We start from the raw sequence: 27,159 nt of genomic DNA, 5'->3' as shown, positions 1-27,159 counted from the left end.
TCGGTTTTTTAAGTTTCCTCAATCTGGTGAGTTTGAAACTACACCTTGCTTCAATGTTTATTTCCTATTTCCCTGATTAATAGTGAGGATACAGTGCCAAATGCGTATGAAGCATATTACACATAGATATTCTGTAATAGTAATATCTTGCCAAGTATATGCGCTACAGATGCCTTGTCCTGTTTGCGGCTTGTTTTTTACCCTCTTCGTGGTATCTTTTGACACTTTTTATTATGGGAAATTTGAAATAGAAACAAAAACAGACAGAATAGTAGAATACATACTCACTACCCTGACTCAAGAAATCACCAACCCTTGGCCAGCCAGATCTTGTTTCTTTTATACCCCTCCTACCTTAAGTTCATGATCCCCTTAGTAATATCCCTCCATCGATAAAGGGTCAATATGTTTCTATCAAAGGTGGAGGCTTTCTTTCCTTTTTCAGTGTAATCACAGCCACATTATTCCATCTAAACATTTAACCGTATTAGAGATAACAGCAAGTACTCGATGTCTGCGTTTCCCTGAGACACATACACTCACTTCAGTTTCTTTGAATCCAGTGCAAATACAGTGCATACATGGTGATGGGTTGAGATGTCTTTTGAAAGAGTGTCCACACATCCCAACTAGTTGGGGGCGGCCCCGGCTGTCACCATTTCCCTTTGTTTCCTACCGCTGTCCACAGTGACCCGAGTCAGTTTTGCCGCTGTGAGGGGTGTAATCGTGGATTTAAGCATATTTAATGTGTTTCGATATCTTGCAATTATTATACTTACTGGTGATCAGACTGTCCTGTGTTTGGCAAACGGGAGTCTACTCATTCTGGTTCCTGTGTCTTTTGACGTGACCCTCGTCCTGTTGGATGTCATAGCATCCACGCTTCCCAGCATAAGAAGCGTCCATTTCCCGCCCCAGACTTGAAGTCAGCCTATGTCTCCAGTAAGTCTTAGGACCGTTTAATAACAATGGTTTGTGGAGACCACGACCTAGATGCTGGTGAAATGCACTGCTGTTGAGTTTGCACCTATTTCTCAGCACTTTCCATGGGAAACAACTAAAAACTAAACAATAAAATAGAATTAGATTAAAAAACTAAAGAAAAATACATTGAGCTTACACTGAGAATCCAAATGGAAACTGAGAAATTAGAGGCTTTTTACTCTATACTTTATCGATTTCACCTCTTTCTCTCACACCCAAATTCCCAGTTCTCAAAGACACCCACAGCATTCGCTCTTTGCGTGATGCCACAGAATAATCGTATCCATTCACCGTATCACCGTGGACTACTTGCTACTGCGCCAAGCAGGAAAGGCGAGGAAGGAACTTTCTACTTTCCTGGCTCCACTGTGACAATCTAAGAGCTGCTGTCAGCCGAAGCCAGTCTGCTCATGTCCGGGGAGCTCGGAGCCATGTCCCACTCCTTTGGAATATTTCCCTGAGCCTTCATGTGGGCTCCTGCCGTCTGTAGAATCTGACAAGTCACACGTTGTCCTCCCGTTTGTGTCCTCCGTGCTTTGAAGAGATGTCCTATTGAGTCTTTGATTTTTGCTGTGATTTGTATATGTGTCTGCGGCAAAGTGTTGCTTCTGTGCTGTGTAGCAGCTGCCGAGCAAGGCTTTGAAGGCTACGGGGCTGCAGGACGGCGCGGGGGTGTCGGGGGTGGGGGTCGGGGCGCTGGGCCCGGAGGGCCACGTCGCAGCAGCTCGGCCTCTTGAGGCGTCCGGGGCCGGCCGCCGCCGTCTACGGCCATACCACCCTGAACGCGCCCGATCTCGTCTGATCTCGGAAGCTAAGCAGGGTCGGGCCTGGTTAGTACTTGGATGGGAGACCGCCTGGGAATACCGGGTGCTGTAGGCTTTTGCCTCTTCTTTCGTCCCGCCCGCCGGCCCGTGGGGGGTCGGGGGGGGGTGGGGGGCCCCCCGCGCTCCGCGCCCGCCCCCCCTTTCGCGCTCGGCCCCCGGCCCCCCGGCGCGGCCCGCTGCCCCCGCCCGGGCCTTCCTCCCCTCTCCCCCGCTGCAGCAGCACCGCCAGGCGGCGGCGGCGGCGGCGGCGGCGGCGGCGGCGGCAGCGGCAGCAGCAGAGCGTCCCAGCCCTTCCGTTCGGCCGGCAGCCGAGCCCCAGCCCTGGGCCCCACACGGGGCCGGGCCGGGCGGCGGGATCCCTAAGTGCCGCTGGGTCTCTTCTCCGGCCCCGCCCCGCACTCCGGGACATCCCCTGCACCCGGCGCGGGACAGCCCACGGCGGCAAACCGTGCCCTGGGCCCCCGGACCCCCAGCCCACCGTGGACTTCCTCTCCGCCGCACACCCGGGCCTCGGGCCCGGGCCTCACGCCGGGCGGGCTCCTCGCCGCCGCCGGGGCTCCCGAGAGACACACCGGCGCACCGCACAGGGCAAGTCGCCGGCCACCCGGGCAGAGAGGACACACGCGGAGCACTCCCACCCAAACCCAAACGACCCACCGGCCCCCCGACCCGTGGCAACCCACCCCAAACCCCACCCCACGGTGCAACAGGATAGCCGGCTCTGGCCCCCCCGCCCCCCGCCCCCGGCCCCGCCCCCGCGCGGGGCCTGCTGCCACACGCAGGCCCTGACGGGAATCGGGGCAGAACGGTCCTCCCCAGACGGGGGTGGGGTGGCGCGGTGGGGGGGACACTGCACGTCTTCAGGACCTCCGGGTGAAGGACCAGCGGCAGCCACGGCCCTGCCTCCTTGTCCTGGCCCTGCCCGCAAGCCCCTCCCCGCCGTGCCCTGGCGCGAGGCGGCGGAGGGCCCTCTCGCGCGCACTCTCGGGCTCTGGCCCTCCGCCCCCACGCGTGGAAGTCTGTCCCTGCGCGCGTGCCCGTGGGTCTGCTCCTTGGGATGTGCGACGGCGGTGCGTCCGCGGTTCGGGTGGGGCAGGGGGGTGCGCGCGAGACCCGTCAGGCTCCGCCTGCGCCCGCCCCCCCATAGGGGCAGGTGGGCTAGCGAAGGGCCAGGGCGGCGGGAGGGACCCGACTGGGCAGGGAGGGACGCGTAGCAGCAGCTCGGCCTCTTGAGGCGTCCGGGGGCGGCCGCCGGCCTCTGTGGCCATACCACCCCGAACGCAACGCGCCCGCCCGCCCGATTCCCTCTGATCTCGGGAGCTAAGCAGGGTCGGGCCCGGTTAGTACTTGCATGGGAGACCGCCTGGGAATACCGGGTGCCCTAGGCTTTTTGCTGTGCCTCTTTTTCTGTCCCACCCCCCTGGGCTGGAAACGGGGGTGGGGTGGGGTGGGGTGGCCCGGGGCCCCTCCGCCCTCCGCGCCCGCCCCGGCTCCCGCCCCCGGCCGGCCCGGACCCTGTCCCGTGGCCCCTGGAGAGAGGGTCAGGTTTGACATGTGGAGGCTCAGTCCCCGAGGCTGTCGCCCCTCAGACACCTGCCGCAGGTCCGGGCCTCCGGAACTTCTGACGGACCGGCTCTGAATTCAGGACAAATTCTAAGGTTGTCCAAGTAGACGACCACGTTACCCTATGAGAGGAGAAATTTGATCCTATCCATATATGCAGAAGAATAGAATCTGAACAGTTGGCCATTCGTTCACGATAAAATAATTTAAGAATCCAGAAGAGAAGACATCTGGAAACTCTTTTCAAAAGTCTAAATCCTTAGAAAATAGTCTTAAGGATTCAGAAGTAAAAACATTCTTTGGAAAGTCACGAGCAAGACCAGGGTGTTGATAATGAGATTCTTCTGGTCAATACTGCAACAGACGCTCTAAAATACACACTAAAACAAGGGAAAACACTAATAATAGGTGGGAAAGGAAAAATCACCTCGTTCATTGTCCTCACCTCCTACGGTTCTCAAAATACACTGTTTGCCCCTAGGCATGGGAGACCTGTAGAAAGCCTAGGTGAGTCCCGCAAGACAGCTCTACATGAAATCAACGTTCAATCGATAGTTTCGATATTTCTTATTTCCTAGCAAATACACAATAATGAATGCAATTTTTAAAAAGGATCACAGTCAAAGTCACAGAGAATCTACACAGCACCTACGGGAAAAACGTGCCAACTTAGATGGAAAACTTAGTAACAAACATAAATGATGGCCCAAATCGATGGAGAGGCTATACTGTATTCCTCGATAGATGGACACAGAGCCCCCAAACTAATCATTTCCCCCAAATTAATAAATAATCAAATTTAAACAGGGTTTATAACTAGAAACTTACAATCTGTTTCTTTCTCCTTTTCTTTTAATTAGGGAAATGGACATGTTGAAGAATAATAATAATAATAATAATAATAATTATTATTATTATTATTAGATTAAATCGAGTTAACTGTACCAAAACTCTACCACTCACCTTATAAAACTGGGAGTTTATTCATAGGTCGCAAGCCGCTGTGTATCTTTTCCTGAAGGCATGCAACCAAAGAAACACTTCTCCCCAACAAATCCCATCTCGACTGTCAGCATTTTGCTTGCTTTTCCTTTTAAAGTTTTTGCTCTCTGTTATAGGACTGTCTCATTGAGGTAGTTTGTTATTTTCACAGTTTATATAATACATGTGGAACCATTGTGGATGCATTCTGGGTAACTTGTGTGCCAGGGGAAACCTTCTGTTTGGGGAATACTCCTTGCTGACACAGGAAGCTGCAGTTCATCAGCACTGCTATAGAATGGCACTGCACGAAGCAATCGAAATATCTTTATCCGATCTTTGACTAGGTCCGTGTACACAGGGCTCCCGTGAGTATTACCCTAGACGATTCCTGGTCACACGTGCCCTATCTTCTCTCTGGTACGTGCTCCTCAGAGAATACGCTTGCTCCTGAATGACGCCAGTGTGGATTCATATCCATTTATGCTACATTGTTTTCCAAATGGTTCTATCACTTCACCTCCCGTATCAGCAGGGTGTGGGTAAGAGTTTTCCTCCCAGCCAACACAGCGATCGGTTTTTTAAGTTTCCTCAATCTGGTGAGTTTGAAACTACACCTTGCTTCAATGTTTATTTCCTATTTCCCTGATTAATAGTGAGGATACAGTGCCAAATGCGTATGAAGCATATTACACATAGATATTCTGTAATAGTAATATCTTGCCAAGTATATGCGCTACAGATGCCTTGTCCTGTTTGCGGCTTGTTTTTTACCCTCTTCGTGGTATCTTTTGACACTTTTTATTATGGGAAATTTGAAATAGAAACAAAAACAGACAGAATAGTAGAATACATACTCACTACCCTGACTCAAGAAATCACCAACCCTTGGCCAGCCAGATCTTGTTTCTTTTATACCCCTCCTACCTTAAGTTCATGATCCCCTTAGTAATATCCCTCCATCGATAAAGGGTCAATATGTTTCTATCAAAGGTGGAGGCTTTCTTTCCTTTTTCAGTGTAATCACAGCCACATTATTCCATCTAAACATTTAACCGTATTAGAGATAACAGCAAGTACTCGATGTCTGCGTTTCCCTGAGACACATACACTCACTTCAGTTTCTTTGAATCCAGTGCAAATACAGTGCATACATGGTGATGGGTTGAGATGTCTTTTGAAAGAGTGTCCACACATCCCAACTAGTTGGGGGCGGCCCCGGCTGTCACCATTTCCCTTTGTTTCCTACCGCTGTCCACAGTGACCCGAGTCAGTTTTGCCGCTGTGAGGGGTGTAATCGTGGATTTAAGCATATTTAATGTGTTTCGATATCTTGCAATTATTATACTTACTGGTGATCAGACTGTCCTGTGTTTGGCAAACGGGAGTCTACTCATTCTGGTTCCTGTGTCTTTTGACGTGACCCTCGTCCTGTTGGATGTCATAGCATCCACGCTTCCCAGCATAAGAAGCGTCCATTTCCCGCCCCAGACTTGAAGTCAGCCTATGTCTCCAGTAAGTCTTAGGACCGTTTAATAACAATGGTTTGTGGAGACCACGACCTAGATGCTGGTGAAATGCACTGCTGTTGAGTTTGCACCTATTTCTCAGCACTTTCCATGGGAAACAACTAAAAACTAAACAATAAAATAGAATTAGATTAAAAAACTAAAGAAAAATACATTGAGCTTACACTGAGAATCCAAATGGAAACTGAGAAATTAGAGGCTTTTTACTCTATACTTTATCGATTTCACCTCTTTCTCTCACACCCAAATTCCCAGTTCTCAAAGACACCCACAGCATTCGCTCTTTGCGTGATGCCACACAATAATCGTATCCATTCACCGTATCACCGTGGACTACTTGCTACTGCGCCAAGCAGGAAAGGCGAGGAAGGAACTTTCTACTTTCCTGGCTCCACTGTGACAATCTAAGAGCTGCTGTCAGCCGAAGCCAGTCTGCTCATGTCCGGGGAGCTCGGAGCCATGTCCCACTCCTTTGGAATATTTCCCTGAGCCTTCATGTGGGCTCCTGCCGTCTGTAGAATCTGACAAGTCACACGTTGTCCTCCCGTTTGTGTCCTCCGTGCTTTGAAGAGATGTCCTATTGAGTCTTTGATTTTTGCTGTGATTTGTATATGTGTCTGCGGCAAAGTGTTGCTTCTGTGCTGTGTAGCAGCTGCCGAGCAAGGCTTTGAAGGCTACGGGGCTGCAGGACGGCGCGGGGGTGTCGGGGGTGGGGGTCGGGGCGCTGGGCCCGGAGGGCCACGTCGCAGCAGCTCGGCCTCTTGAGGCGTCCGGGGCCGGCCGCCGCCGTCTACGGCCATACCACCCTGAACGCGCCCGATCTCGTCTGATCTCGGAAGCTAAGCAGGGTCGGGCCTGGTTAGTACTTGGATGGGAGACCGCCTGGGAATACCGGGTGCTGTAGGCTTTTGCCTCTTCTTTTGTCCCGCCCGCCGGCCCGTGGGGGGTCGGGGGGGGGTGGGGGGCCCCCCGCGCTCCGCGCCCGCCCCCCCTTTCGCGCTCGGCCCCCGGCCCCCCGGCGCGGCCCGCTGCCCCCGCCCGGGCCTTCCTCCCCTCTCCCCCGCTGCAGCAGCACCGCCAGGCGGCGGCGGCGGCGGCGGCGGCGGCGGCGGCGGCAGCGGCAGCAGCAGAGCGTCCCAGCCCTTCCGTTCGGCCGGCAGCCGAGCCCCAGCCCTGGGCCCCACACGGGGCCGGGCCGGGCGGCGGGATCCCTAAGTGCCGCTGGGTCTCTTCTCCGGCCCCGCCCCGCACTCCGGGACATCCCCTGCACCCGGCGCGGGACAGCCCACGGCGGCAAACCGTGCCCTGGGCCCCCGGACCCCCAGCCCACCGTGGACTTCCTCTCCGCCGCACACCCGGGCCTCGGGCCCGGGCCTCACGCCGGGCGGGCTCCTCGCCGCCGCCGGGGCTCCCGAGAGACACACCGGCGCACCGCACAGGGCAAGTCGCCGGCCACCCGGGCAGAGAGGACACACGCGGAGCACTCCCACCCAAACCCAAACGACCCACCGGCCCCCCGACCCGTGGCAACCCACCCCAAACCCCACCCCACGGTGCAACAGGATAGCCGGCTCTGGCCCCCCCGCCCCCCGCCCCCGGCCCCGCCCCCGCGCGGGGCCTGCTGCCACACGCAGGCCCTGACGGGAATCGGGGCAGAACGGTCCTCCCCAGACGGGGGTGGGGTGGCGCGGTGGGGGGGACACTGCACGTCTTCAGGACCTCCGGGTGAAGGACCAGCGGCAGCCACGGCCCTGCCTCCTTGTCCTGGCCCTGCCCGCAAGCCCCTCCCCGCCGTGCCCTGGCGCGAGGCGGCGGAGGGCCCTCTCGCGCGCACTCTCGGGCTCTGGCCCTCCGCCCCCACGCGTGGAAGTCTGTCCCTGCGCGCGTGCCCGTGGGTCTGCTCCTTGGGATGTGCGACGGCGGTGCCTCCGCGGTTCGGGTGGGGCAGGGGGGTGCGCGCGAGACCCGTCAGGCTCCGCCTGCGCCCGCCCCCCCATAGGGGCAGGTGGGCTAGCGAAGGGCCAGGGCGGCGGGAGGGACCCGACTGGGCAGGGAGGGACGCGTAGCAGCAGCTCGGCCTCTTGAGGCGTCCGGGGGCGGCCGCCGGCCTCTGTGGCCATACCACCCCGAACGCAACGCGCCCGCCCGCCCGATTCCCTCTGATCTCGGGAGCTAAGCAGGGTCGGGCCCGGTTAGTACTTGCATGGGAGACCGCCTGGGAATACCGGGTGCCCTAGGCTTTTTGCTGTGCCTCTTTTTCTGTCCCACCCCCCTGGGCTGGAAACGGGGGTGGGGTGGGGTGGGGTGGCCCGGGGCCCCTCCGCCCTCCGCGCCCGCCCCGGCTCCCGCCCCCGGCCGGCCCGGACCCTGTCCCGTGGCCCCTGGAGAGAGGGTCAGGTTTGACATGTGGAGGCTCAGTCCCCGAGGCTGTCGCCCCTCAGACACCTGCCGCAGGTCCGGGCCTCCGGAACTTCTGACGGACCGGCTCTGAATTCAGGACAAATTCTAAGGTTGTCCAAGTAGACGACCACGTTACCCTATGAGAGGAGAAATTTGATCCTATCCATATATGCAGAAGAATAGAATCTGAACAGTTGGCCATTCGTTCACGATAAAATAATTTAAGAATCCAGAAGAGAAGACATCTGGAAACTCTTTTCAAAAGTCTAAATCCTTAGAAAATAGTCTTAAGGATTCAGAAGTAAAAACATTCTTTGGAAAGTCACGAGCAAGACCAGGGTGTTGATAATGAGATTCTTCTGGTCAATACTGCAACAGACGCTCTAAAATACACACTAAAACAAGGGAAAACACTAATAATAGGTGGGAAAGGAAAAATCACCTCGTTCATTGTCCTCACCTCCTACGGTTCTCAAAATACACTGTTTGCCCCTAGGCATGGGAGACCTGTAGAAAGCCTAGGTGAGTCCCGCAAGACAGCTCTACATGAAATCAACGTTCAATCGATAGTTTCGATATTTCTTATTTCCTAGCAAATACACAATAATGAATGCAATTTTTAAAAAGGATCACAGTCAAAGTCACAGAGAATCTACACAGCACCTACGGGAAAAACGTGCCAACTTAGATGGAAAACTTAGTAACAAACATAAATGATGGCCCAAATCGATGGAGAGGCTATACTGTATTCCTCGATAGATGGACACAGAGCCCCCAAACTAATCATTTCCCCCAAATTAATAAATAATCAAATTTAAACAGGGTTTATAACTAGAAACTTACAATCTGTTTCTTTCTCCTTTTCTTTTAATTAGGGAAATGGACATGTTGAAGAATAATAATAATAATAATAATTATTATTATTATTATTATTAGATTAAATCGAGTTAACTGTACCAAAACTCTACCACTCACCTTATAAAACTGGGAGTTTATTCATAGGTCGCAAGCCGCTGTGTATCTTTTCCTGAAGGCATGCAACCAAAGAAACACTTCTCCCCAACAAATCCCATCTCGACTGTCAGCATTTTGCTTGCTTTTCCTTTTAAAGTTTTTGCTCTCTGTTATAGGACTGTCTCATTGAGGTAGTTTGTTATTTTCACAGTTTATATAATACATGTGGAACCATTGTGGATGCATTCTGGGTAACTTGTGTGCCAGGGGAAACCTTCTGTTTGGGGAATACTCCTTGCTGACACAGGAAGCTGCAGTTCATCAGCACTGCTATAGAATGGCACTGCACGAAGCAATCGAAATATCTTTATCCGATCTTTGACTAGGTCCGTGTACACAGGGCTCCCGTGAGTATTACCCTAGACGATTCCTGGTCACACGTGCCCTATCTTCTCTCTGGTACGTGCTCCTCAGAGAATACGCTTGCTCCTGAATGACGCCAGTGTGGATTCATATCCATTTATGCTACATTGTTTTCCAAATGGTTCTATCACTTCACCTCCCGTATCAGCAGGGTGTGGGTAAGAGTTTTCCTCCCAGCCAACACAGCGATCGGTTTTTTAAGTTTCCTCAATCTGGTGAGTTTGAAACTACACCTTGCTTCAATGTTTATTTCCTATTTCCCTGATTAATAGTGAGGATACAGTGCCAAATGCGTATGAAGCATATTACACATAGATATTCTGTAATAGTAATATCTTGCCAAGTATATGCGCTACAGATGCCTTGTCCTGTTTGCGGCTTGTTTTTTACCCTCTTCGTGGTATCTTTTGACACTTTTTATTATGGGAAATTTGAAATAGAAACAAAAACAGACAGAATAGTAGAATACATACTCACTACCCTGACTCAAGAAATCACCAACCCTTGGCCAGCCAGATCTTGTTTCTTTTATACCCCTCCTACCTTAAGTTCATGATCCCCTTAGTAATATCCCTCCATCGATAAAGGGTCAATATGTTTCTATCAAAGGTGGAGGCTTTCTTTCCTTTTTCAGTGTAATCACAGCCACATTATTCCATCTAAACATTTAACCGTATTAGAGATAACAGCAAGTACTCGATGTCTGCGTTTCCCTGAGACACATACACTCACTTCAGTTTCTTTGAATCCAGTGCAAATACAGTGCATACATGGTGATGGGTTGAGATGTCTTTTGAAAGAGTGTCCACACATCCCAACTAGTTGGGGGCGGCCCCGGCTGTCACCATTTCCCTTTGTTTCCTACCGCTGTCCACAGTGACCCGAGTCAGTTTTGCCGCTGTGAGGGGTGTAATCGTGGATTTAAGCATATTTAATGTGTTTCGATATCTTGCAATTATTATACTTACTGGTGATCAGACTGTCCTGTGTTTGGCAAACGGGAGTCTACTCATTCTGGTTCCTGTGTCTTTTGACGTGACCCTCGTCCTGTTGGATGTCATAGCATCCACGCTTCCCAGCATAAGAAGCGTCCATTTCCCGCCCCAGACTTGAAGTCAGCCTATGTCTCCAGTAAGTCTTAGGACCGTTTAATAACAATGGTTTGTGGAGACCACGACCTAGATGCTGGTGAAATGCACTGCTGTTGAGTTTGCACCTATTTCTCAGCACTTTCCATGGGAAACAACTAAAAACTAAACAATAAAATAGAATTAGATTAAAAAACTAAAGAAAAATACATTGAGCTTACACTGAGAATCCAAATGGAAACTGAGAAATTAGAGGCTTTTTACTCTATACTTTATCGATTTCACCTCTTTCTCTCACACCCAAATTCCCAGTTCTCAAAGACACCCACAGCATTCGCTCTTTGCGTGATGCCACAGAATAATCGTATCCATTCACCGTATCACCGTGGACTACTTGCTACTGCGCCAAGCAGGAAAGGCGAGGAAGGAACTTTCTACTTTCCTGGCTCCACTGTGACAATCTAAGAGCTGCTGTCAGCCGAAGCCAGTCTGCTCATGTCCGGGGAGCTCGGAGCCATGTCCCACTCCTTTGGAATATTTCCCTGAGCCTTCATGTGGGCTCCTGCCGTCTGTAGAATCTGACAAGTCACACGTTGTCCTCCCGTTTGTGTCCTCCGTGCTTTGAAGAGATGTCCTATTGAGTCTTTGATTTTTGCTGTGATTTGTATATGTGTCTGCGGCAAAGTGTTGCTTCTGTGCTGTGTAGCAGCTGCCGAGCAAGGCTTTGAAGGCTACGGGGCTGCAGGACGGCGCGGGGGTGTCGGGGGTGGGGGTCGGGGCGCTGGGCCCGGAGGGCCACGTCGCAGCAGCTCGGCCTCTTGAGGCGTCCGGGGCCGGCCGCCGCCGTCTACGGCCATACCACCCTGAACGCGCCCGATCTCGTCTGATCTCGGAAGCTAAGCAGGGTCGGGCCTGGTTAGTACTTGGATGGGAGACCGCCTGGGAATACCGGGTGCTGTAGGCTTTTGCCTCTTCTTTTGTCCCGCCCGCCGGCCCGTGGGGGGTCGGGGGGGGGGGTGGGGGGCCCCCCGCGCTCCGCGCCCGCCCCCCCTTTCGCGCTCGGCCCCCGGCCCCCCGGCGCGGCCCGCTGCCCCCGCCCGGGCCTTCCTCCCCTCTCCCCCGCTGCAGCAGCACCGCCAGGCGGCGGCGGCGGCGGCGGCGGCGGCGGCGGCGGCAGCGGCAGCAGCAGAGCGTCCCAGCCCTTCCGTTCGGCCGGCAGCCGAGCCCCAGCCCTGGGCCCCACACGGGGCCGGGCCGGGCGGCGGGATCCCTAAGTGCCGCTGGGTCTCTTCTCCGGCCCCGCCCCGCACTCCGGGACATCCCCTGCACCCGGCGCGGGACAGCCCACGGCGGCAAACCGTGCCCTGGGCCCCCGGACCCCCAGCCCACCGTGGACTTCCTCTCCGCCGCACACCCGGGCCTCGGGCCCGGGCCTCACGCCGGGCGGGCTCCTCGCCGCCGCCGGGGCTCCCGAGAGACACACCGGCGCACCGCACAGGGCAAGTCGCCGGCCACCCGGGCAGAGAGGACACACGCGGAGCACTCCCACCCAAACCCAAACGACCCACCGGCCCCCCGACCCGTGGCAACCCACCCCAAACCCCACCCCACGGTGCAACAGGATAGCCGGCTCTGGCCCCCCCGCCCCCCGCCCCCGGCCCCGCCCCCGCGCGGGGCCTGCTGCCACACGCAGGCCCTGACGGGAATCGGGGCAGAACGGTCCTCCCCAGACGGGGGTGGGGTGGCGCGGTGGGGGGGACACTGCACGTCTTCAGGACCTCCGGGTGAAGGACCAGCGGCAGCCACGGCCCTGCCTCCTTGTCCTGGCCCTGCCCGCAAGCCCCTCCCCGCCGTGCCCTGGCGCGAGGCGGCGGAGGGCCCTCTCGCGCGCACTCTCGGGCTCTGGCCCTCCGCCCCCACGCGTGGAAGTCTGTCCCTGCGCGCGTGCCCGTGGGTCTGCTCCTTGGGATGTGCGACGGCGGTGCGTCCGCGGTTCGGGTGGGGCAGGGGGGTGCGCGCGAGACCCGTCAGGCTCCGCCTGCGCCCGCCCCCCCATAGGGGCAGGTGGGCTAGCGAAGGGCCAGGGCGGCGGGAGGGACCCGACTGGGCAGGGAGGGACGCGTAGCAGCAGCTCGGCCTCTTGAGGCGTCCGGGGGCGGCCGCCGGCCTCTGTGGCCATACCACCCCGAACGCAACGCGCCCGCCCGCCCGATTCCCTCTGATCTCGGGAGCTAAGCAGGGTCGGGCCCGGTTAGTACTTGCATGGGAGACCGCCTGGGAATACCGGGTGCCCTAGGCTTTTTGCTGTGCCTCTTTTTCTGTCCCACCCCCCTGGGCTGGAAACGGGGGTGGGGTGGGGTGGGGTGGCCCGGGGCCCCTCCGCCCTCCGCGCCCGCCCCGGCTCCCGCCCCCGGCCGGCCCGGACCCTGTCCCGTGGCCCCTGGAGAGAGGGTCAGGTTTGACATGTGGAGGCTCAGTCCCCGAGGCTGTCGCCCCTCAGACACCTGCCGCAGGTCCGGGCCTCCGGAACTTCTGACGGACCGGCTCTGAATTCAGGACAAATTCTAAGGTTGTCCAAGTAGACGACCACGTTACCCTATGAGAGGAGAAATTTGATCCTATCCATATATGCAGAAGAATAGAATCTGAACAGTTGGCCATTCGTTCACGATAAAATAATTTAAGAATCCAGAAGAGAAGACATCTGGAAACTCTTTTCAAAAGTCTAAATCCTTAGAAAATAGTCTTAAGGATTCAGAAGTAAAAACATTCTTTGGAAAGTCACGAGCAAGACCAGGGTGTTGATAATGAGATTCTTCTGGTCAATACTGCAACAGACGCTCTAAAATACACACTAAAACAAGGGAAAACACTAATAATAGGTGGGAAAGGAAAAATCACCTCGTTCATTGTCCTCACCTCCTACGGTTCTCAAAATACACTGTTTGCCCCTAGGCATGGGAGACCTGTAGAAAGCCTAGGTGAGTCCCGCAAGACAGCTCTACATGAAATCAACGTTCAATCGATAGTTTCGATATTTCTTATTTCCTAGCAAATACACAATAATGAATGCAATTTTTAAAAAGGATCACAGTCAAAGTCACAGAGAATCTACACAGCACCTACGGGAAAAACGTGCCAACTTAGATGGAAAACTTAGTAACAAACATAAATGATGGCCCAAATCGATGGAGAGGCTATACTGTATTCCTCGATAGATGGACACAGAGCCCCCAAACTAATCATTTCCCCCAAATTAATAAATAATCAAATTTAAACAGGGTTTATAACTAGAAACTTACAATCTGTTTCTTTCTCCTTTTCTTTTAATTAGGGAAATGGACATGTTGAAGAATAATAATAATAATAATAATAATAATTATTATTATTATTAGATTAAATCGAGTTAACTGTACCAAAACTCTACCACTCACCTTATAAAACTGGGAGTTTATTCATAGGTCGCAAGCCGCTGTGTATCTTTTCCTGAAGGCATGCAACCAAAGAAACACTTCTCCCCAACAAATCCCATCTCGACTGTCAGCATTTTGCTTGCTTTTCCTTTTAAAGTTTTTGCTCTCTGTTATAGGACTGTCTCATTGAGGTAGTTTGTTATTTTCACAGTTTATATAATACATGTGGAACCATTGTGGATGCATTCTGGGTAACTTGTGTGCCAGGGGAAACCTTCTGTTTGGGGAATACTCCTTGCTGACACAGGAAGCTGCAGTTCATCAGCACTGCTATAGAATGGCACTGCACGAAGCAATTGAAATATCTTTATCCGATCTTTGACTAGGTCCGTGTACACAGGGCTCCCGTGAGTATTACCCTAGACGATTCCTGGTCACACGTGCCCTATCTTCTCTCTGGTACGTGCTCCTCAGAGAATACGCTTGCTCCTGAATGACGCCAGTGTGGATTCATATCCATTTATGCTACATTGTTTTCCAAATGGTTCTATCACTTCACCTCCCGTATCAGCAGGGTGTGGGTAAGAGTTTTCCTCCCAGCCAACACAGCGATCGGTTTTTTAAGTTTCCTCAATCTGGTGAGTTTGAAACTACACCTTGCTTCAATGTTTATTTCCTATTTCCCTGATTAATAGTGAGGATACAGTGCCAAATGCGTATGAAGCATATTACACATAGATATTCTGTAATAGTAATATCTTGCCAAGTATATGCGCTACAGATGCCTTGTCCTGTTTGCGGCTTGTTTTTTACCCTCTTCGTGGTATCTTTTGACACTTTTTATTATGGGAAATTTGAAATAGAAACAAAAACAGACAGAATAGTAGAATACATACTCACTACCCTGACTCAAGAAATCACCAACCCTTGGCCAGCCAGATCTTGTTTCTTTTATACCCCTCCTACCTTAAGTTCATGATCCCCTTAGTAATATCCCTCCATCGATAAAGGGCAATATGTTTCTATCAAAGGTGGAGGCTTTCTTTCCTTTTTCAGTGTAATCACAGCCACATTATTCCATCTAAACATTTAACCGTATTAGAGATAACAGCAAGTACTCGATGTCTGCGTTTCCCTGAGACACATACACTCACTTCAGTTTCTTTGAATCCAGTGCAAATACAGTGCATACATGGTGATGGGTTGAGATGTCTTTTGAAAGAGTGTCCACACATCCCAACTAGTTGGGGGCGGCCCCGGCTGTCACCATTTCCCTTTGTTTCCTACCGCTGTCCACAGTGACCCGAGTCAGTTTTGCCGCTGTGAGGGGTGTAATCGTGGATTTAAGCATATTTAATGTGTTTCGATATCTTGCAATTATTATACTTACTGGTGATCAGACTGTCCTGTGTTTGGCAAACGGGAGTCTACTCATTCTGGTTCCTGTGTCTTTTGACGTGACCCTCGTCCTGTTGGATGTCATAGCATCCACGCTTCCCAGCATAAGAAGCGTCCATTTCCCGCCCCAGACTTGAAGTCAGCCTATGTCTCCAGTAAGTCTTAGGACCGTTTAATAACAATGGTTTGTGGAGACCACGACCTAGATGCTGGTGAAATGCACTGCTGTTGAGTTTGCACCTATTTCTCAGCACTTTCCATGGGAAACAACTAAAAACTAAACAATAAAATAGAATTAGATTAAAAAACTAAAGAAAAATACATTGAGCTTACACTGAGAATCCAAATGGAAACTGAGAAATTAGAGGCTTTTTACTCTATACTTTATCGATTTCACCTCTTTCTCTCACACCCAAATTCCCAGTTCTCAAAGACACCCACAGCATTCGCTCTTTGCGTGATGCCACAGAATAATCGTATCCATTCACCGTATCACCGTGGACTACTTGCTACTGCGCCAAGCAGGAAAGGCGAGGAAGGAACTTTCTACTTTCCTGGCTCCACTGTGACAATCTAAGAGCTGCTGTCAGCCGAAGCCAGTCTGCTCATGTCCGGGGAGCTCGGAGCCATGTCCCACTCCTTTGGAATATTTCCCTGAGCCTTCATGTGGGCTCCTGCCGTCTGTAGAATCTGACAAGTCACACGTTGTCCTCCCGTTTGTGTCCTCCGTGCTTTGAAGAGATGTCCTATTGAGTCTTTGATTTTTGCTGTGATTTGTATATGTGTCTGCGGCAAAGTGTTGCTTCTGTGCTGTGTAGCAGCTGCCGAGCAAGGCTTTGAAGGCTACGGGGCTGCAGGACGGCGCGGGGGGTGTCGGGGGTGGGGGTCGGGGCGCTGGGCCCGGAGGGCCACGTCGCAGCAGCTCGGCCTCTTGAGGCGTCCGGGGCCGGCCGCCGCCGTCTACGGCCATACCACCCTGAACGCGCCCGATCTCGTCTGATCTCGGAAGCTAAGCAGGGTCGGGCCTGGTTAGTACTTGGATGGGAGACCGCCTGGGAATACCGGGTGCTGTAGGCTTTTGCCTCTTCTTTCGTCCCGCCCGCCGGCCCGTGGGGGGTCGGGGGGGGGGTGGGGGGCCCCCCGCGCTCCGCGCCCGCCCCCCCTTTCGCGCTCGGCCCCCGGCCCCCCGGCGCGGCCCGCTGCCCCCGCCCGGGCCTTCCTCCCCTCTCCCCCGCTGCAGCAGCACCGCCAGGCGGCGGCGGCGGCGGCGGCGGCGGCGGCGGCGGCAGCGGCAGCAGCAGAGCGTCCCAGCCCTTCCGTTCGGCCGGCAGCCGAGCCCCAGCCCTGGGCCCCACACGGGGCCGGGCCGGGCGGCGGGATCCCTAAGTGCCGCTGGGTCTCTTCTCCGGCCCCGCCCCGCACTCCGGGACATCCCCTGCACCCGGCGCGGGACAGCCCACGGCGGCAAACCGTGCCCTGGGCCCCCGGACCCCCAGCCCACCGTGGACTTCCTCTCCGCCGCACACCCGGGCCTCGGGCCCGGGCCTCACGCCGGGCGGGCTCCTCGCCGCCGCCGGGGCTCCCGAGAGACACACCGGCGCACCGCACAGGGCAAGTCGCCGGCCACCCGGGCAGAGAGGACACACGCGGAGCACTCCCACCCAAACCCAAACGACCCACCGGCCCCCCGACCCGTGGCAACCCACCCCAAACCCCACCCCACGGTGCAACAGGATAGCCGGCTCTGGCCCCCCCGCCCCCCGCCCCCGGCCCCGCCCCCGCGCGGGGCCTGCTGCCACACGCAGGCCCTGACGGGAATCGGGGCAGAACGGTCCTCCCCAGACGGGGGTGGGGTGGCGCGGTGGGGGGGACACTGCACGTCTTCAGGACCTCCGGGTGAAGGACCAGCGGCAGCCACGGCCCTGCCTCCTTGTCCTGGCCCTGCCCGCAAGCCCCTCCCCGCCGTGCCCTGGCGCGAGGCGGCGGAGGGCCCTCTCGCGCGCACTCTCGGGCTCTGGCCCTCCGCCCCCACGCGTGGAAGTCTGTCCCTGCGCGCGTGCCCGTGGGTCTGCTCCTTGGGATGTGCGACGGCGGTGCGTCCGCGGTTCGGGTGGGGCAGGGGGGTGCGCGCGAGACCCGTCAGGCTCCGCCTGCGCCCGCCCCCCCATAGGGGCAGGTGGGCTAGCGAAGGGCCAGGGCGGCGGGAGGGACCCGACTGGGCAGGGAGGGACGCGTAGCAGCAGCTCGGCCTCTTGAGGCGTCCGGGGGCGGCCGCCGGCCTCTGTGGCCATACCACCCCGAACGCAACGCGCCCGCCCGCCCGATTCCCTCTGATCTCGGGAGCTAAGCAGGGTCGGGCCCGGTTAGTACTTGCATGGGAGACCGCCTGGGAATACCGGGTGCCCTAGGCTTTTTGCTGTGCCTCTTTTTCTGTCCCACCCCCCTGGGCTGGAAACGGGGGTGGGGTGGGGTGGGGTGGCCCGGGGCCCCTCCGCCCTCCGCGCCCGCCCCGGCTCCCGCCCCCGGCCGGCCCGGACCCTGTCCCGTGGCCCCTGGAGAGAGGGTCAGGTTTGACATGTGGAGGCTCAGTCCCCGAGGCTGTCGCCCCTCAGACACCTGCCGCAGGTCCGGGCCTCCGGAACTTCTGACGGACCGGCTCTGAATTCAGGACAAATTCTAAGGTTGTCCAAGTAGACGACCACGTTACCCTATGAGAGGAGAAATTTGATCCTATCCATATATGCAGAAGAATAGAATCTGAACAGTTGGCCATTCGTTCACGATAAAATAATTTAAGAATCCAGAAGAGAAGACATCTGGAAACTCTTTTCAAAAGTCTAAATCCTTAGAAAATAGTCTTAAGGATTCAGAAGTAAAAACATTCTTTGGAAAGTCACGAGCAAGACCAGGGTGTTGATAATGAGATTCTTCTGGTCAATACTGCAACAGACGCTCTAAAATACACACTAAAACAAGGGAAAACACTAATAATAGGTGGGAAAGGAAAAATCACCTCGTTCATTGTCCTCACCTCCTACGGTTCTCAAAATACACTGTTTGCCCCTAGGCATGGGAGACCTGTAGAAAGCCTAGGTGAGTCCCGCAAGACAGCTCTACATGAAATCAACGTTCAATCGATAGTTTCGATATTTCTTATTTCCTAGCAAATACACAATAATGAATGCAATTTTTAAAAAGGATCACAGTCAAAGTCACAGAGAATCTACACAGCACCTACGGGAAAAACGTGCCAACTTAGATGGAAAACTTAGTAACAAACATAAATGATGGCCCAAATCGATGGAGAGGCTATACTGTATTCCTCGATAGATGGACACAGAGCCCCCAAACTAATCATTTCCCCCAAATTAATAAATAATCAAATTTAAACAGGGTTTATAACTAGAAACTTACAATCTGTTTCTTTCTCCTTTTCTTTTAATTAGGGAAATGGACATGTTGAAGAATAATAATAATAATAATAATAATAATAATAATTATTATTATTAGATTAAATCGAGTTAACTGTACCAAAACTCTACCACTCACCTTATAAAACTGGGAGTTTATTCATAGGTCGCAAGCCGCTGTGTATCTTTTCCTGAAGGCATGCAACCAAAGAAACACTTCTCCCCAACAAATCCCATCTCGACTGTCAGCATTTTGCTTGCTTTTCCTTTTAAAGTTTTTGCTCTCTGTTATAGGACTGTCTCATTGAGGTAGTTTGTTATTTTCACAGTTTATATAATACATGTGGAACCATTGTGGATGCATTCTGGGTAACTTGTGTGCCAGGGGAAACCTTCTGTTTGGGGAATACTCCTTGCTGACACAGGAAGCTGCAGTTCATCAGCACTGCTATAGAATGGCACTGCACGAAGCAATCGAAATATCTTTATCCGATCTTTGACTAGGTCCGTGTACACAGGGCTCCCGTGAGTATTACCCTAGACGATTCCTGGTCACACGTGCCCTATCTTCTCTCTGGTACGTGCTCCTCAGAGAATACGCTTGCTCCTGAATGACGCCAGTGTGGATTCATATCCATTTATGCTACATTGTTTTCCAAATGGTTCTATCACTTCACCTCCCGTATCAGCAGGGTGTGGGTAAGAGTTTTCCTCCCAGCCAACACAGCGATCGGTTTTTTAAGTTTCCTCAATCTGGTGAGTTTGAAACTACACCTTGCTTCAATGTTTATTTCCTATTTCCCTGATTAATAGTGAGGATACAGTGCCAAATGCGTATGAAGCATATTACACATAGATATTCTGTAATAGTAATATCTTGCCAAGTATATGCGCTACAGATGCCTTGTCCTGTTTGCGGCTTGTTTTTTACCCTCTTCGTGGTATCTTTTGACACTTTTTATTATGGGAAATTTGAAATAGAAACAAAAACAGACAGAATAGTAGAATACATACTCACTACCCTGACTCAAGAAATCACCAACCCTTGGCCAGCCAGATCTTGTTTCTTTTATACCCCTCCTACCTTAAGTTCATGATCCCCTTAGTAATATCCCTCCATCGATAAAGGGTCAATATGTTTCTATCAAAGGTGGAGGCTTTCTTTCCTTTTTCAGTGTAATCACAGCCACATTATTCCATCTAAACATTTAACCGTATTAGAGATAACAGCAAGTACTCGATGTCTGCGTTTCCCTGAGACACATACACTCACTTCAGTTTCTTTGAATCCAGTGCAAATACAGTGCATACATGGTGATGGGTTGAGATGTCTTTTGAAAGAGTGTCCACACATCCCAACTAGTTGGGGGCGGCCCCGGCTGTCACCATTTCCCTTTGTTTCCTACCGCTGTCCACAGTGACCCGAGTCAGTTTTGCCGCTGTGAGGGGTGTAATCGTGGATTTAAGCATATTTAATGTGTTTCGATATCTTGCAATTATTATACTTACTGGTGATCAGACTGTCCTGTGTTTGGCAAACGGGAGTCTACTCATTCTGGTTCCTGTGTCTTTTGACGTGACCCTCGTCCTGTTGGATGTCATAGCATCCACGCTTCCCAGCATAAGAAGCGTCCATTTCCCGCCCCAGACTTGAAGTCAGCCTATGTCTCCAGTAAGTCTTAGGACCGTTTAATAACAATGGTTTGTGGAGACCACGACCTAGATGCTGGTGAAATGCACTGCTGTTGAGTTTGCACCTATTTCTCAGCACTTTCCATGGGAAACAACTAAAAACTAAACAATAAAATAGAATTAGATTAAAAAACTAAAGAAAAATACATTGAGCTTACACTGAGAATCCAAATGGAAACTGAGAAATTAGAGGCTTTTTACTCTATACTTTATCGATTTCACCTCTTTCTCTCACACCCAAATTCCCAGTTCTCAAAGACACCCACAGCATTCGCTCTTTGCGTGATGCCACAGAATAATCGTATCCATTCACCGTATCACCGTGGACTACTTGCTACTGCGCCAAGCAGGAAAGGCGAGGAAGGAACTTTCTACTTTCCTGGCTCCACTGTGACAATCTAAGAGCTGCTGTCAGCCGAAGCCAGTCTGCTCATGTCCGGGGAGCTCGGAGCCATGTCCCACTCCTTTGGAATATTTCCCTGAGCCTTCATGTGGGCTCCTGCCGTCTGTAGAATCTGACAAGTCACACGTTGTCCTCCCGTTTGTGTCCTCCGTGCTTTGAAGAGATGTCCTATTGAGTCTTTGATTTTTGCTGTGATTTGTATATGTGTCTGCGGCAAAGTGTTGCTTCTGTGCTGTGTAGCAGCTGCCGAGCAAGGCTTTGAAGGCTACGGGGCTGCAGGACGGCGCGGGGGTGTCGGGGGTGGGGGTCGGGGCGCTGGGCCCGGAGGGCCACGTCGCAGCAGCTCGGCCTCTTGAGGCGTCCGGGGCCGGCCGCCGCCGTCTACGGCCATACCACCCTGAACGCGCCCGATCTCGTCTGATCTCGGAAGCTAAGCAGGGTCGGGCCTGGTTAGTACTTGGATGGGAGACCGCCTGGGAATACCGGGTGCTGTAGGCTTTTGCCTCTTCTTTCGTCCCGCCCGCCGGCCCGTGGGGGGTCGGGGGGGGGGTGGGGGGCCCCCCGCGCTCCGCGCCCGCCCCCCCTTTCGCGCTCGGCCCCCGGCCCCCCGGCGCGGCCCGCTGCCCCCGCCCGGGCCTTCCTCCCCTCTCCCCCGCTGCAGCAGCACCGCCAGGCGGCGGCGGCGGCGGCGGCGGCGGCGGCGGCGGCAGCGGCAGCAGCAGAGCGTCCCAGCCCTTCCGTTCGGCCGGCAGCCGAGCCCCAGCCCTGGGCCCCACACGGGGCCGGGCCGGGCGGCGGGATCCCTAAGTGCCGCTGGGTCTCTTCTCCGGCCCCGCCCCGCACTCCGGGACATCCCCTGCACCCGGCGCGGGACAGCCCACGGCGGCAAACCGTGCCCTGGGCCCCCGGACCCCCAGCCCACCGTGGACTTCCTCTCCGCCGCACACCCGGGCCTCGGGCCCGGGCCTCACGCCGGGCGGGCTCCTCGCCGCCGCCGGGGCTCCCGAGAGACACACCGGCGCACCGCACAGGGCAAGTCGCCGGCCACCCGGGCAGAGAGGACACACGCGGAGCACTCCCACCCAAACCCAAACGACCCACCGGCCCCCCGACCCGTGGCAACCCACCCCAAACCCCACCCCACGGTGCAACAGGATAGCCGGCTCTGGCCCCCCCGCCCCCCGCCCCCGGCCCCGCCCCCGCGCGGGGCCTGCTGCCACACGCAGGCCCTGACGGGAATCGGGGCAGAACGGTCCTCCCCAGACGGGGGTGGGGTGGCGCGGTGGGGGGGACACTGCACGTCTTCAGGACCTCCGGGTGAAGGACCAGCGGCAGCCACGGCCCTGCCTCCTTGTCCTGGCCCTGCCCGCAAGCCCCTCCCCGCCGTGCCCTGGCGCGAGGCGGCGGAGGGCCCTCTCGCGCGCACTCTCGGGCTCTGGCCCTCCGCCCCCACGCGTGGAAGTCTGTCCCTGCGCGCGTGCCCGTGGGTCTGCTCCTTGGGATGTGCGACGGCGGTGCGTCCGCGGTTCGGGTGGGGCAGGGGGGTGCGCGCGAGACCCGTCAGGCTCCGCCTGCGCCCGCCCCCCCATAGGGGCAGGTGGGCTAGCGAAGGGCCAGGGCGGCGGGAGGGACCCGACTGGGCAGGGAGGGACGCGTAGCAGCAGCTCGGCCTCTTGAGGCGTCCGGGGGCGGCCGCCGGCCTCTGTGGCCATACCACCCCGAACGCAACGCGCCCGCCCGCCCGATTCCCTCTGATCTCGGGAGCTAAGCAGGGTCGGGCCCGGTTAGTACTTGCATGGGAGACCGCCTGGGAATACCGGGTGCCCTAGGCTTTTTGCTGTGCCTCTTTTTCTGTCCCACCCCCCTGGGCTGGAAACGGGGGTGGGGTGGGGTGGGGTGGCCCGGGGCCCCTCCGCCCTCCGCGCCCGCCCCGGCTCCCGCCCCCGGCCGGCCCGGACCCTGTCCCGTGGCCCCTGGAGAGAGGGTCAGGTTTGACATGTGGAGGCTCAGTCCCCGAGGCTGTCGCCCCTCAGACACCTGCCGCAGGTCCGGGCCTCCGGAACTTCTGACGGACCGGCTCTGAATTCAGGACAAATTCTAAGGTTGTCCAAGTAGACGACCACGTTACCCTATGAGAGGAGAAATTTGATCCTATCCATATATGCAGAAGAATAGAATCTGAACAGTTGGCCATTCGTTCACGATAAAATAATTTAAGAATCCAGAAGAGAAGACATCTGGAAACTCTTTTCAAAAGTCTAAATCCTTAGAAAATAGTCTTAAGGATTCAGAAGTAAAAACATTCTTTGGAAAGTCACGAGCAAGACCAGGGTGTTGATAATGAGATTCTTCTGGTCAATACTGCAACAGACGCTCTAAAATACACACTAAAACAAGGGAAAACACTAATAATAGGTGGGAAAGGAAAAATCACCTCGTTCATTGTCCTCACCTCCTACGGTTCTCAAAATACACTGTTTGCCCCTAGGCATGGGAGACCTGTAGAAAGCCTAGGTGAGTCCCGCAAGACAGCTCTACATGAAATCAACGTTCAATCGATAGTTTCGATATTTCTTATTTCCTAGCAAATACACAATAATGAATGCAATTTTTAAAAAGGATCACAGTCAAAGTCACAGAGAATCTACACAGCACCTACGGGAAAAACGTGCCAACTTAGATGGAAAACTTAGTAACAAACATAAATGATGGCCCAAATCGATGGAGAGGCTATACTGTATTCCTCGATAGATGGACACAGAGCCCCCAAACTAATCATTTCCCCCAAATTAATAAATAATCAAATTTAAACAGGGTTTATAACTAGAAACTTACAATCTGTTTCTTTCTCCTTTTCTTTTAATTAGGGAAATGGACATGTTGAAGAATAATAATAATAATAATAATAATAATTATTATTATTATTAGATTAAATCGAGTTAACTGTACCAAAACTCTACCACTCACCTTATAAAACTGGGAGTTTATTCATAGGTCGCAAGCCGCTGTGTATCTTTTCCTGAAGGCATGCAACCAAAGAAACACTTCTCCCCAACAAATCCCATCTCGACTGTCAGCATTTTGCTTGCTTTTCCTTTTAAAGTTTTTGCTCTCTGTTATAGGACTGTCTCATTGAGGTAGTTTGTTATTTTCACAGTTTATATAATACATGTGGAACCATTGTGGATGCATTCTGGGTAACTTGTGTGCCAGGGGAAACCTTCTGTTTGGGGAATACTCCTTGCTGACACAGGAAGCTGCAGTTCATCAGCACTGCTATAGAATGGCACTGCACGAAGCAATTGAAATATCTTTATCCGATCTTTGACTAGGTCCGTGTACACAGGGCTCCCGTGAGTATTACCCTAGACGATTCCTGGTCACACGTGCCCTATCTTCTCTCTGGTACGTGCTCCTCAGAGAATACGCTTGCTCCTGAATGACGCCAGTGTGGATTCATATCCATTTATGCTACATTGTTTTCCAAATGGTTCTATCACTTCACCTCCCGTATCAGCAGGGTGTGGGTAAGAGTTTTCCTCCCAGCCAACACAGCGATCGGTTTTTTAAGTTTCCTCAATCTGGTGAGTTTGAAACTACACCTTGCTTCAATGTTTATTTCCTATTTCCCTGATTAATAGTGAGGATACAGTGCCAAATGCGTATGAAGCATATTACACATAGATATTCTGTAATAGTAATATCTTGCCAAGTATATGCGCTACAGATGCCTTGTCCTGTTTGCGGCTTGTTTTTTACCCTCTTCGTGGTATCTTTTGACACTTTTTATTATGGGAAATTTGAAATAGAAACAAAAACAGACAGAATAGTAGAATACATACTCACTACCCTGACTCAAGAAATCACCAACCCTTGGCCAGCCAGATCTTGTTTCTTTTATACCCCTCCTACCTTAAGTTCATGATCCCCTTAGTAATATCCCTCCATCGATAAAGGGTCAATATGTTTCTATCAAAGGTGGAGGCTTTCTTTCCTTTTTCAGTGTAATCACAGCCACATTATTCCATCTAAACATTTAACCGTATTAGAGATAACAGCAAGTACTCGATGTCTGCGTTTCCCTGAGACACATACACTCACTTCAGTTTCTTTGAATCCAGTGCAAATACAGTGCATACATGGTGATGGGTTGAGATGTCTTTTGAAAGAGTGTCCACACATCCCAACTAGTTGGGGGCGGCCCCGGCTGTCACCATTTCCCTTTGTTTCCTACCGCTGTCCACAGTGACCCGAGTCAGTTTTGCCGCTGTGAGGGGTGTAATCGTGGATTTAAGCATATTTAATGTGTTTCGATATCTTGCAATTATTATACTTACTGGTGATCAGACTGTCCTGTGTTTGGCAAACGGGAGTCTACTCATTCTGGTTCCTGTGTCTTTTGACGTGACCCTCGTCCTGTTGGATGTCATAGCATCCACGCTTCCCAGCATAAGAAGCGTCCATTTCCCGCCCCAGACTTGAAGTCAGCCTATGTCTCCAGTAAGTCTTAGGACCGTTTAATAACAATGGTTTGTGGAGACCACGACCTAGATGCTGGTGAAATGCACTGCTGTTGAGTTTGCACCTATTTCTCAGCACTTTCCATGGGAAACAACTAAAAACTAAACAATAAAATAGAATTAGATTAAAAAACTAAAGAAAAATACATTGAGCTTACACTGAGAATCCAAATGGAAACTGAGAAATTAGAGGCTTTTTACTCTATACTTTATCGATTTCACCTCTTTCTCTCACACCCAAATTCCCAGTTCTCAAAGACACCCACAGCATTCGCTCTTTGCGTGATGCCACAGAATAATCGTATCCATTCACCGTATCACCGTGGACTACTTGCTACTGCGCCAAGCAGGAAAGGCGAGGAAGGAACTTTCTACTTTCCTGGCTCCACTGTGACAATCTAAGAGCTGCTGTCAGCCGAAGCCAGTCTGCTCATGTCCGGGGAGCTCGGAGCCATGTCCCACTCCTTTGGAATATTTCCCTGAGCCTTCATGTGGGCTCCTGCCGTCTGTAGAATCTGACAAGTCACACGTTGTCCTCCCGTTTGTGTCCTCCGTGCTTTGAAGAGATGTCCTATTGAGTCTTTGATTTTTGCTGTGATTTGTATATGTGTCTGCGGCAAAGTGTTGCTTCTGTGCTGTGTAGCAGCTGCCGAGCAAGGCTTTGAAGGCTACGGGGCTGCAGGACGGCGCGGGGGTGTCGGGGGTGGGGGTCGGGGCGCTGGGCCCGGAGGGCCACGTCGCAGCAGCTCGGCCTCTTGAGGCGTCCGGGGCCGGCCGCCGCCGTCTACGGCCATACCACCCTGAACGCGCCCGATCTCGTCTGATCTCGGAAGCTAAGCAGGGTCGGGCCTGGTTAGTACTTGGATGGGAGACCGCCTGGGAATACCGGGTGCTGTAGGCTTTTGCCTCTTCTTTCGTCCCGCCCGCCGGCCCGTGGGGGGTCGGGGGGGGGTGGGGGGCCCCCCGCGCTCCGCGCCCGCCCCCCCTTTCGCGCTCGGCCCCCGGCCCCCCGGCGCGGCCCGCTGCCCCCGCCCGGGCCTTCCTCCCCTCTCCCCCGCTGCAGCAGCACCGCCAGGCGGCGGCGGCGGCGGCGGCGGCGGCGGCGGCGGCAGCGGCAGCAGCAGAGCGTCCCAGCCCTTCCGTTCGGCCGGCAGCCGAGCCCCAGCCCTGGGCCCCACACGGGGCCGGGCCGGGCGGCGGGATCCCTAAGTGCCGCTGGGTCTCTTCTCCGGCCCCGCCCCGCACTCCGGGACATCCCCTGCACCCGGCGCGGGACAGCCCACGGCGGCAAACCGTGCCCTGGGCCCCCGGACCCCCAGCCCACCGTGGACTTCCTCTCCGCCGCACACCCGGGCCTCGGGCCCGGGCCTCACGCCGGGCGGGCTCCTCGCCGCCGCCGGGGCTCCCGAGAGACACACCGGCGCACCGCACAGGGCAAGTCGCCGGCCACCCGGGCAGAGAGGACACACGCGGAGCACTCCCACCCAAACCCAAACGACCCACCGGCCCCCCGACCCGTGGCAACCCACCCCAAACCCCACCCCACGGTGCAACAGGATAGCCGGCTCTGGCCCCCC

At 54.2% G+C, this 27,159-nt stretch overlaps 6 non-coding genes and 5 pseudogenes across 6 annotated transcripts; all 11 read left to right on the top strand.

Moving 5' to 3' along the window:
• The first annotated feature begins 1,744 nt into the window (after positions 1-1,744).
• On the top strand, positions 1,745-1,863 carry LOC123633659. The gene has a single exon (XR_006733686.1). It is a non-coding gene; the product is annotated as a 5S ribosomal RNA (ribosomal RNA).
• Positions 1,864-3,064: 1,201 nt separating this feature from the next.
• LOC123633532 lies at positions 3,065-3,196 on the top strand (annotated as a pseudogene).
• A 3,473-nt stretch (positions 3,197-6,669) lies between these two features.
• Positions 6,670-6,788, top strand: LOC123633647. The gene has a single exon (XR_006733675.1). It is a non-coding gene; the product is annotated as a 5S ribosomal RNA (ribosomal RNA).
• A 1,201-nt stretch (positions 6,789-7,989) lies between these two features.
• On the top strand, positions 7,990-8,121 carry LOC123633531 (annotated as a pseudogene).
• A 3,470-nt stretch (positions 8,122-11,591) lies between these two features.
• LOC123633636 lies at positions 11,592-11,710 on the top strand. The gene has a single exon (XR_006733664.1). It is a non-coding gene; the product is annotated as a 5S ribosomal RNA (ribosomal RNA).
• Positions 11,711-12,913: 1,203 nt separating this feature from the next.
• Positions 12,914-13,045, top strand: LOC123633530 (annotated as a pseudogene).
• A 3,470-nt stretch (positions 13,046-16,515) lies between these two features.
• Positions 16,516-16,634, top strand: LOC123633625. The gene has a single exon (XR_006733653.1). It is a non-coding gene; the product is annotated as a 5S ribosomal RNA (ribosomal RNA).
• Positions 16,635-17,836: 1,202 nt separating this feature from the next.
• On the top strand, positions 17,837-17,968 carry LOC123633529 (annotated as a pseudogene).
• A 3,473-nt stretch (positions 17,969-21,441) lies between these two features.
• On the top strand, positions 21,442-21,560 carry LOC123633614. Its single transcript, XR_006733645.1, has one exon. It is a non-coding gene; the product is annotated as a 5S ribosomal RNA (ribosomal RNA).
• Positions 21,561-22,762: 1,202 nt separating this feature from the next.
• LOC123633527 lies at positions 22,763-22,894 on the top strand (annotated as a pseudogene).
• Positions 22,895-26,364: 3,470 nt separating this feature from the next.
• LOC123633603 lies at positions 26,365-26,483 on the top strand. The gene has a single exon (XR_006733636.1). It is a non-coding gene; the product is annotated as a 5S ribosomal RNA (ribosomal RNA).
• Positions 26,484-27,159: the final 676 nt, after the last annotated feature.

The sequence above is a fragment of the Lemur catta genome, chromosome 2 (genome assembly GCF_020740605.2).
Source record: "Lemur catta isolate mLemCat1 chromosome 2, mLemCat1.pri, whole genome shotgun sequence".
NCBI classification, from domain to species: Eukaryota; Metazoa; Chordata; class Mammalia; order Primates; family Lemuridae; genus Lemur; species Lemur catta.
Note: the sequence above shows the minus strand (reverse complement) of the source record. Positions and strands in the feature narration are given on the sequence as shown.